At 36.8% G+C, this 12,380-nt stretch overlaps 1 pseudogene; it reads right to left on the reverse strand.

Annotated features, from left to right (window-relative positions):
• Positions 1-11,738: 11,738 nt before the first annotated feature.
• On the reverse strand, positions 11,739-11,845 carry LOC143742291 (5S ribosomal RNA; annotated as a pseudogene).
• Between the last annotated feature and the right edge of the window lie 535 nt (positions 11,846-12,380).

Consider the following 12,380-nt stretch of genomic DNA (forward strand, 5'->3'; position numbering starts at 1 on the left):
GTCTTTTGTCCACACCTTGTGATGATTCATCAAGCATATCGGTCATCCTGCAAAAGTTATTGTGAGGGATTTTCTGCACTTTTAGCATTGTATACATCTGTGCATAAGCAGAAGTGTCATTTGTGGTCATATGGTTCAGATTGGAGTGCAGAGAATTGATAGATTCCTCTCTGAGCTGGATGGAGTTGAGGTTAGTTTTTTCATTTCAGCCCTGCTTTGATGTCCTATATGAGGTGGATCAAAGACTACACCAATGTAGCTGTCCTAAGGCACAGATGTTGGGAGAAGTTCCAGAGTCACATCCGGATATATGTCATAGTATTACAACTCAGAATAAATCAAATGAATGAATGAACAATAAAATATTTTGTAAACGTTTTTTTAATTCCTCAACTGGGGCCTAAAAAAAGATATATACTTCAGAAGCAAAACAATGTAACATACAATGTAATTGTATGTATATATAAAAATATATATAACATCAATAATATTATTATTAAAACAAATATTATACACATCTTACAACTTTGTTATAATTATGCATATTACAATCATTCTATATTAAAATATAAACAAAATATATGCAAATAACTCTTAGGGATAGTCCACCCATAAATGAAAATTCTGTCAACATTATTCGCCCATTTACTGACTTCCATAGTCATTGGGAATTAAAGCTGTTTTTTACAGGGTGCGTCTCAATCTGATCCCTAGCTTCCTAGGTCAAGAATCAGTATCTTGTACATTAATTTGGGCACTGGTAAGGACAGTAAGGACCCTGGCTCACTACACATTTGGACACCGATATTATTATTTTTGGCAACATGACAATTATGAGCAATTTGAACATAATGATAAATACTTATGTATACGTGCAACATTCATCGATAAACAAATAATTATGTTAGCTAGATTATGTTCATTACCTGTCTAGCGATGTATGTTTATGCTGAATCATAATTAAATAATGGTTTGCATTTTAAAAACATATATCCTTTAGTGTAGTTGGCGTTTGGCGTAAGTGTAGAGAGTTGGCGTTTTCACTGTGCATTATGGAATTTTTTAGGGAGCACTGGACAGATTTTGTGATTGAGACAGCCCTCAAAATGGCCCTGATCAGTCCCCCGACTACTGAACTAGGGAGCTGATTGAGACGCATCCACGGTTTTCACTCTGAAATCAATCTCCTGTTGAGAACAGAAACATCTCGCACTGCCTACTTAATGATAGTAACAATAAGACTGACAGCAGCAGCAACAATAATAATGTAATAATAATTTACTTATGAAATAATGAAAAGTAATGTTACTCTTCATCTCAATTTTTAACATTTAAAGATGGTGGTTTGAGTGCAATTAACATACTCATCATAGGAGGAAGTCACTTATACCACAAAAGGAACTCTGTGGTCTCTCTGTGCCACCATTGACTAAAAATGGTAATTGTCTACAGAAAGAGCCCAGGTGCAGTGACATCCTGCTGGTTTACCATGAGCATCAGAATTGCCCAATCAAGGCAGTGCTCCAGCTGACAGGCCTGGTGAGGAAATTACTAACACTTGAGCAACAGATGGCTTTGGCCTCCACACAGTCTGAGTGGCCATCATGGATGCTCCATTTGGGAGGATTTGGAAGAGATCCTGATATTTTCTCCACAAAGACTTCTGCTCTGATTCCGGTGTAGTGATAAGACTTAGATACAAACGTTCCATCAGGTACAGCCCACCTAAATGTTTCTACTGTTGTTGCCAGGTTTAAGAATTGGTTGTTCGTGAGATGTGACATGCTTTCATTCTCTTCAGGCCTATAATAAATTTACTGAAGTTAAATGTTGTGGAATATGGGCAGACTCCATCTGCAGGCAAGTTTCCATGCACTATATAGTACATACCATATACATATCAATGAATGTGCTATACCTAGTCATTTCTCAGGAGCCAGAAAAAGAAAAAGGTTCAGAGGAGAAGAATGCAGTGAGACACTGAATCCAATTACCGCAATTTTAATTTGCATTAACACTTTCACGCATAGAGGTCCCTATAGTGGACAGCTCTTCCAAAAGCATTGTCATGCATATGCATGGGGTTTTGATGGCATAGTTGCACATCAACCTCTACAGTGGACTCTAGCGCATCATCCTATACATTGCCACCAAGTGGCAAGCTGTTGCATGTGGAGTTTTTTTTTCTCCATCAAACCAAGATGGCTGACAGCCTCCAGAATATAAATCCATTCCTTCAATCCTAGGTGATGTTGTAGCATCAAGTAGCATCTAAGGAGTCATATCCTTGTGAAGTTTTCCAAGTATTGATTTTAGATTGGGAGGAAATTCTGATTAATCATCTGTCCACTAAATTGGACATCATGCATCACCAGCTACAGTATATTTTAGCTACATTTCATTCTGTGACTGCTGTTCTTGAAAATATAGTAACACTTTAGTTTAGGGTTAAATTCTCACTATGAACAGGTGAGAAATGAAGCTCTAGCATAAGTTCTGCAGGGAAGACTCCATTGTTACGTCACTCATTACCTTCTCATCTATCCAATCGTGTTCTAATACCTGTGGTATAAAAGATAGGTACTTACACATGTCTGAGTTTGCAGATGCTGACGCTTCCATTTACCTCCATCCTCCCCACCACCACCGAGATGGTTCCTTCCCCTCCATCCTCCCCACCACCACCAGGAAGGTCTTTTCCCGTACCTCACACGGGGTCGGCTGCGCCCCTGCTTTCGTCTTCAGGCAGGAAATGCAGAGTCCGTACTCTCAGATTGCGAGATTTGGAGAGGAGAGCTACGGTTGAAATATGTCAATTTTTAACATAATTATCATAATTTTTAACAAAATGATCAGCTAATAAGGGTAAATCAAAATACTCTGATAGACTATAGGGACTGTGAGCATTTTCTACATAATCTGAGTTGGGTTTCCACAGAGTTGTATCATCACCGGTTGAATAGATCTTTGATGGAATCATTTTCTCAAAGACACGTGACATTCAACTTTTATGAATTATTCATTTGCTGGTCGCAAGGGGAACAAATTCAATTGTGCTTGCAATAATTGAAGCTGTATTATATATATATTTAGTTAGTAGTTTTTACATGATTTTATATCATTTTTTTCATTGGTGTGTTAAATACACACAGTATTGTTGTGTTATTATTACTGTATTATGTTTAGTATCTCTTCAGTTAAAACTAAAATCGCATACTACAGGACGTCTGAAAATCTCTTTAAAAAATGTGTAAATAAATAAATAAAAGTTCAAATCTTGTTTTTCATGCCCTAAGAGCAATAAAAACACATAAGAAAAAAAAAAAACCTGACGGAGGTTGTCAATTGGTGTGTCATTTGGTTCAATTAATACGCAGGGAAAGAAAAATGATTCCATCTTTTTTCCCATAAAGGCAAGGTCAATTCAAGGTTGTTAAATGTCATGTGGCATTAATCCTCAAAAATGTAATATTTATGAATTCATAATTCATATATATATATATATATATATATGTGTGTGTGTGTGTGTGTGTGTGTGTGTGTGTGTGTGTGTGTGTGTGTGTGTGTGTGTGTGTGAGAGTGTGTGTGTGTGTGTGTGTGTGTGTGTGTGTGTGTGTGTGTGTGTGTGTGTGTGTGTGTGTGTGTGTGTGTGTGTGTGTGTGTGTGTGTGTGTGTGTGTGTGAATTATTCATGAAATAAATACATTAAAATACTTTGAAAAATATATTTCAATTTTTTCAAATTTCGATTAAGATGCAGTATGTACACTCTACAGTGCTATTTTGTAAGAAAAAAAAGTATATGTCTCTCAGCCTGACAAAATGCCCCAAACCACTCTAAAACCAGCAAAGACAAGCTCAGGCTGGTTTAGGATTTATTTAATTTTTTTCAGCAAGAAGAACCTGACCTGCATTTACCACCAATACAACTTTTACCTCAAAAACAAAAGCACAATATTTACTTTTTTCCCCTTTAATTTGAATCAGTGCTCTCTTTCAGCAACATCCTCTCTTCACACTGTTTCTAGAGATGATCATTTTGAGAGTTCAAGAGTGAACTATAGAGCCCGAGGTGCTGGAATTAAAGTCAACAGTAACAGGTTTAGCATTCTCAAGGGGGAAAGCATTGCACATATGGGACAAAGAGAACTGATAGATGCCTTCAAACCAAAGGAACAAATTATGGTACTGCATGCAGTGGGGAATATGTTATTAAAGTACATCAATAAAAAATGAAAACCTTTGGGCCAGCTGTTACATTATGAGAGCATATGAAAACCCAACGTAAATGAGCGTGCGAGAAGAACTCAACTGACGAAAAAAATTGCAAGCCTGTTTGTATTGTGTGCAGCCTTGATATCATTGTGTCAAATGGGATCACCTACAGTGGAAAGAACAAGCAATATATATATATATATATATATATATATATATATATATATATATTTATATATATAAATTAATAAGGCTCTCTTGTTTCCTCACAGTAAGCGCTCCACAGATTTATGTCGATGTCCCATGGTAATGCAGACACGATTGAGGGAAGGCTTTGATATCGCAGCTTTAGATCTTTATTTACCATGTGGCATTGTGTGATGTTGGGACCTCCCGATGGGTTTTGTGCTTCACGTTCTTTAATAAAATCCTGATGCGACTGAAAAAATTATACTAACAAACAATCTAATGTTGACACCCTCCACATAATAGCGTGTCGAAGTTCACAATCTGATATCTCTAGTGAACCAGTAGGAAGAGAGCTGTTACAGATCTGTAAAAATTCAGTTCACAAACTAACACAACATGCACTTTGAGGGGACCATCTTCTATGAGCGTCTTGATCTCAGTTTCGATGTATCTTTCACAAACATGGTCCATAATTTCAGACTTTTACAGCCACAGCGGGAAATCAAGTGCAAATCATTTGCCGAGAGGAAGAGGACAGGCAGAGCGAAGTTAATTATGGATCATTTGTGAGTTTCCAACTCTCTCTCCCTCATACTTATATTCATGTGTACTGGGTGTAGATCAATATTGCATTTAATGTGAACTGCTCTGCAAAATACCCATTTCATCTCATTGCACCCTTATGGACATGACTAACCTATGGAGAAACTAATGATAATGTTAAAGGGTAAGTTCGGCGTTTTACAAGTAAAGCCCTGTTTTAAGATCGTTTCTGATTAAATCGAACGGTTAAGATTTTGGACATATGCTGCTGTCCCGAGAATTTTAGGTTTTTGTGTTAGCACCCCCCCACATATACAATGGTTTCATAGGGGCACTGGAACAATCATTCATATAAACGCATTAAACTTTAGTTTACAAAGACATGAAATTCACCGAGTGGTCTGGGGTGTACACTGATATGCTCACGCAAAAATCACTGCAAAAGATGCTTTCCAACAGGTTTTATCGTAGTTTTTGGAAGAATGTCCGGTTGTGAGACGTTGGAAAAATAGGTCCACAGTTTTACAACGAATGGTAAAACACCTGTTGGAAAGCATCTTTTGCAGGGATTTTTGCGTGAGCATATCAGTGTACACCCCAGACCACTTGGTGAGTTTCACGTCTTTGTAAACTAAAGTTTAATGCGTTTATATGAATGATTGTTCCAGTGCCCCTATGAAACCATTGTATAGGTGGGGGGGTGCTAACACAAAAACCTAAAATTCTCAGGACAGCAGCATATGTCCAAATTTTAATCTTAACCGTTCGAGTTAATCAGAAACGATCTTAAAACAGGGCTTTACTTGTAAAACGCCGAACTTACCCTTTAAATAGATATAGTGAGTAGTTCTACCAAAAATGTGAATTCAGTTTCTCGTTCTAAACATGCATGACTTTCTGCCATGGAACAAAAAAAAAAAAAAAAAGAGGAAATAACACTTTTCCCGCCAGTGTTTTTTTAAAAAGCCACCGCCAGCATTTTTGATAATTTCCACAAAACCTTCATGGCCCCCAGAATATTATGTTACAAATCTGAAAATGTAATACATCAAAAGAAAGAACAGAGCATCTGATTTAAACTAACAGTTTTGTGCATTCTCATATTTATCAACACTTGAATGTGGTTAAAGCTGCAGTCCGTAACTTATGGCACTCTAGTGGTTAATAGACAGAACTGCATGCGTCTTGCAAAAGACATTGTAGCCGGAGCAACTTCTCTCTGTTTATGTCTATGACCAGTCACGCAGGTACTGTGCTACTCCACAGTGGTACGACTCGAATCAGTCTTAAATAGTCTGAAGATAAACACTTTTTATAGGTGTACCGTCAGAATAAGACAAAAACACGGTTTTGAAAATGGATTCACGATGTAGGGGGAAATGGATCCCCTGCTCCTGGGTCAATATTTCATCCGGTAGCCTAATTTTTACCGAATTAAATGTTTGATTTTATTTGCTGTTTAATGTTTGATGATCATGGTATTTTACATGTGCAGAAGTAATGCTTTTTTCGCTTTTATCGTTTCTGAATCTTTTCGCCTGTGTTTTGATTCTGAGATTCAGTACTCTTTCAGAAGATGCGTAACAGTGCCTCCCCATATAACAGTGAAAACACTGATTACCGGAAATTTTCGTCAATGGCGGGGAAGCTGTGTCCTAAATGATGGAAAATTACCTCAATGGCAGGGAAAGAGGTAAGCTAAAGATTAGAACAAATAATTACTGTCACTGATTAGTCAAATTCTTCAATGAATCATTCTTGGAGAATAGACTTGGAGAATAGAGAATGAGTCATACAGACCACTTTTATAGTGCTTCAGCATCCTATTTGAAGGTTTAAAGCTTCAGTCCCTGTTGTAACTGCATGGAAAAGAGCCAGCAATAGTTTCTCCTTTTGTGTTCCACAGAAGAAGAAAAGTCAGTGAGAGTGAGTAAAGGATGACAAAATGTTCATTTTAACACACTTTTCTTCATCTGACTTACCATCAGTGCTCTGTGCATTTTTAATTAATTCATATCTGTTCTGTAATACATGGGTCAAACGCCTTGCTTTATATGCCTTCTGTACTTCCGTTTATCTCTTTTTAGATACACAATTTCAACACAGTATGACCTCTTATTTTATAAATAACAAAGCTATAAGCAATAGAAAGAAGGCTTGCCCAGGGCTACACTGTCAAAATCCTGCTGACAAGGGCCAGATAATTGATTTTTTAAAAATAATCTCTATTTTTATGTTTTCTACCACTATGTTATGTATTCCTCCACATAGCCTTGAGAGATGATGTGCAGTATCCAAGATACTATCGATGGTTGAAAAAATGCACAATAATTAAAATAATAATGCTATCTGAGAGCTTTACAGATGCATGTAATCTTTATATTCTCCTCATGCTGTAAGGGAGTAAGAAACTGATATGATAATTAATTTTGTTAATTGATAGTACTATAATTGAATACTCTTAAATTATTTAGCACTGCCCTCAGGTGGAAGATTCAATTACTACAAATTCAACCGAGCCTATGAGAAGATGGTCCGAATCATTTAATTTACTTTCGAAATCTACACTTGTGTCATGCAGCAGTTGTTCTAAAATGGTTTGCTTCAGTATTAAAATTACCAAATTATTTAATGTAAATAAATACATAAAAATTCTTAAAATCAAAAACTGAAATGCATTAAAATTACACTGAGCATTAACAAGACTTGAACAGAAAAACTAAAATAAAAAGTAAAAACTTTTGTTAGTTCACCATAAAATAAAAATTGTCATCAATTACTCACCCTCATGTTTCTCCAAACCCGTAAGACTTTTCTTTCATCTTTGGTACACAAGTTAAGATATTTTTTAATGATATCTGAGAGAATTCTGTCCCTCCATTCAGAGTCCAACTACCACTTTGATGGTTCAAAAAGTTTGTAAAGAGATTGTAAAACTAATCCATCTGAATTGATTTGAGTGGTTTAGCCTGAATTTCCTAAAGAGACACACTTGCTTAATATGATAAACAGATTGAATTTAGGCTTTTATTCACAAATAAACCTTCATCAACTCACACATGAGTTGTGGTAAACGGAAGCTCAAGCATGTTTGCTTGACTTGTGAGAACCAAGGAGGTTCATTCTCGTGTGTTACACAGCACATTTGAGCTTCAGCTATGTAGGGTATGGACCAATCAGACACATACTAATTATTCATTATATACAAAGGTTTATGAAACTCCTCACACAGCCCAAATGAACAAACACAAGGGCAGAAACAGTGTCATGTTACAGGGCATGATAAGGAGATTTTACGACCTACGAGGAATGTGGCCACATACTCAAGAGAGAGACTATGAAACAGAAACCCTCTTTAAAACAGACTTTGCTGCATTAATCATAGACTAACTGATCTATAAATGAACATGCATAAATCTGTGAAAGAAACAGTGTAAATGGTTTACTGTCTCGTGTACTATTAGGTATATATTATGGTATGTATCCTGGTATACAACCAACTAACGATCAATGTAACCTCACCTGTATCATGCCTCCAACCTAATTAATCCTCATTTAATGACTCACACTTTGATGTACATCACCTTCTTCTAGAATGCAGTGTGGATGTGTTATAGCTATTTTAGCATTAATGAAGGTATAATCATGCTAGGGACAAAGATCCGTAAATCAATTACGGGAGGATCTTCTCCAGGCCTTATTAGAGACAGTCCACATGTGACCTCCCTCTCTTAGTTCTTTCATCCAGCCGCAACACTGTTCTGGTGATTCTGGGGAACCCCCTCCCTCTCCACGGGGGCCCCAGGGCCCAGCAGGCCTCGATTCCAACTAGATATGGGCTCAGGCAGGAGAGAGATGACTCTCTCACAAAGAACCAAGGACAATCTCAAGAGTTTTGGAACAAAGACTCCAACCAACAACGACTCCAATCACCCATCCTTCCGACTTCCTCACTTCTCCTGGGTGCTCGGCGTGGCCTCAACAGAGTCCCAGGCCTTGACCAAACCAGCGATGCGTTCCTGGAGAAAGAGAACGCTCAACCAACTTCCACTTGACACTGCCGGAACCATCAACGACTTCAATTTTCAACAACTTCAAGAATTGTTCCCATTACAAATGCAAGTATTCAATTCAATGAAATGTGAAAATGAAATTCTGATGGTTCTTCTCATAGACCCTCTTCTGGTTTCCAATTTCATCCTCTCACTAACCTATTTATGTATTCATGTGTTGTTTAGTTTATTTATATTCATATAAATATCTATATTTAGTTAATAAAACTTGTACATAATATGTATTTGGTTCTGTTTTGTTTGCAATACAAGTCACTTTACGATCACGGTTTTTGCTACTGGCTCAAAGTACTGTACAGGCGAAGAAATAATTATTCTTCTGTGGTCATGGAAGATAACCTTTTCTTAGAATAAATTAATAATCAAAAGAGTTCGTTGGAAGAACTGATTAATTGATTGTAATATTAATTCAGCCACATCAAGTTAATCCAATTAACTGACCCAAATATTTATAATTAATAATAACAAGATATTATTGATTATTAATATTTCCAAAAAGCTGAGTTCCTTACAGCAAGAACCAATGAGGTTTGCTTTTGCATGTCAAGCAAGTACGATTGAGTTTCTGTTTGTGTTTGCTGATCAATGTTTCTATGTGAATGAATTCAAATCTATTCATCAAATGAAACGATCATGTCTCTTTAGAAAATTTGGATAAAACACTCAATACATATGGATTTATTTTTCAATCTCTTTATGAACTTCTAAAGCATCAAAGTGGTAGTTGCATAGACTGTAAATGGAGGGACAGACTTCTCTCATATTTCATCAAACATACTGTATCTTCATTTGTGTTCCAAAGATGAACAGAAGTCTTACGGGTTTAACGACATGAGAGTGAGTAAATAATTTCATAATTATCATTTGTGGGTAAATTATACCTTTAATGTTGGACTATGTCTTTCTGTCTAGTTTCTAGCTTGTGACTCAAATGTGAACCAAAAATCTGCATTTTATATGCATTTACAATTTTTTTTCTCTAGCTGTTCATGACCCCATCAACAAATGCCTACTTTTCATTTATGGGTTACAGCTCACCAGTTGGGAACCACTTTTGCACATTTGCATAATTTTCACCTAAAAAAAAAGCATGAAGACATTCTAGAAAAATCAATAAAAAACAAATATTAGAGGCACAACACTGGATAAAACAGAACCATGCTTGAGTGAACATTTGGAATACTTAACTGACCATAAAAATAAGTGATCTCCACATTTGTATTAATAATACACCTTATTAGCATAACCACAAACCCTTTTAAGTCCATTCAAATACTGTTAAGTCAAACAAACAAACTTTTGAAACAATTGTTTTGCAATAACTTCAAGCATCTGCTTATTATGCCTGCTGTAAAGTTGTCAATTTGAGTGAGATGTATGATTTTCTTACAGGCAATGTCAGTTTAACAGCAAGTTGTCACTTGGTGTCTATAACGCCATTGGGATAATGATTCTATAAAGCCTGTGCACCACTAGGTGTGTTTTGCTTTCAAATGAGATTAAAACAAATATCAGAAAGAACAATACTTCAAAGGCAATTTAACTTGATCTGAGCCAGCATTTAATCACAACGCAAAGCAAACCCCTTTAAACCTACAAACGCATTTGTGATTTCTTTCCCAAATCAAAAGTGAATCTGTTGTTCAGAAGGGACTTATTCTCTCTCTGCAGTTCCTCAATATCACTAATTGCCAGAAGAAAAGTCTTTGGAAGAGTATGAGTGATGGAAACAGCATACATAATTCACATAAATAGAGAGGAAGGAAAAAGAGAGAAATGAGGAAAGCAAGAGGCACTGGTGAACAGAAGCGTGTCTGTAACAGCACAGAGTGGCATGTTTGAAAAAGGAGCAGCCGCAGTATGGAGACATGGCATAATTAGTTTGGGGAGATAGCAGCCTGTGGGGTAGGATTAGAGGTGTGCAGAAACTGAACTAGCAGTGATCTGTATATTTACAATTACTCTTATGCTAACCACAACTACATTTACTCGATAAAAAATACAGTAAAAACAGGAATATTGTGAAATATAAAGAACTGTTTTCTTTTTAAATGTAATTTAAAATATAACTTTATTCATGTGATGGTAAAGCTGAATTTTCAGCATCATTACCCCATTCTTGGTACTCATGAAACATTTTGTATTTTTATTGTTCTACTGTTGAAAACGGTTATGCTGCTTACATTTTTGTGTAAACCATGATACATTTTTCTGGATTCTTTGATGAATAGAAAGTATGAATGAATGAATGAATGAATGAGGCATTTATATATCACTTTAATATGTACTACTGTACACCCAAAGCGCTTTACAATCATATTAGGGGGATCTCTCCTCAACCACCACCAGTGTGCAGCATCCACTTGGAAGATGCGACGGCAGCCACAGTAAAACGGCACCAGTGCCCTCACCACACACCAGATATAGGTGGAGAAGAGATAAAGTGATAGAGACAATTCAGTGGATGGGGATTATTAGGAGGCCATGATTGACAAGGGCCAATGGGTGGAATGTGGCCAGGGATACACCCCTACTCTTTAAGAGAAGTGCCATGGGATTTTTAATGACCACAGAGAGTCAGGACCTATAGTTTTATGTCTCATCCAAAGGATGGAGCTCTTTTGACAGTATACAGTAGTATCCCCGTCACTATACTGGGGCGTTAGGACTCACACAGACCACAAAGTTAGAGACCCCCTGCTGGCCTCAGTAACACCTCTTCCAGCAGCAACCTGGTTTTCCCAGGAGGTCTCCCATCCAGGTACTAACCAGGCTCAACCCTGCTTAGCAACCAGTCTTGGGCTACAGGGTGATATGGCTGCTGGCGTATTTATTTATTTATCAATTTATTTATTTTATATTAAATAGAAAATGTTTGTAACAATGTAAAAGTCTTAATGCATTCTTGCTGAAAACCACTTATGACAACTTATTAACCCCAAATGTTTGAACCGTACATTTGGCCTTGTTCACGTGCTCTGCAGCACTTCAGCGCTCTCCAGCAGAAAAAAGCTCAATGCCAAATTGAGTTCTCTTTTGGGTCTTCTTGCACTTGAATGTTAAAATGCGCACACAGAAATCGATAAATGGAATCAAAATTGAAATTTTATAACAAGTATCCAATTCCTGACCTAAAGTATCCGATTCCAGAGTTGGAATTGATTTTTCGATTCCCAGTCCTATTGTTTCAAGACAGTTACCACAGTGAATCTAATAGAATGGATGTCTGCCCGAATCAATAGAGCCAAGCCCCGATGTTGTGGTGGATATGGATTAAGCTACCATATAAAACAACAACAACAACAACAACACTTTGACTTTACAACGTTCTGGCTCCAAAATATATTCGGCTCATTTTACT

The sequence above is a fragment of the Siphateles boraxobius genome, unplaced genomic scaffold, assembly GCF_051911475.1.
Source record: "Siphateles boraxobius isolate OS27281-9 unplaced genomic scaffold, OSU_SipBor_1 1, whole genome shotgun sequence".
In the NCBI taxonomy this organism is placed as follows: Eukaryota; Metazoa; Chordata; class Actinopteri; order Cypriniformes; family Leuciscidae; genus Siphateles; species Siphateles boraxobius.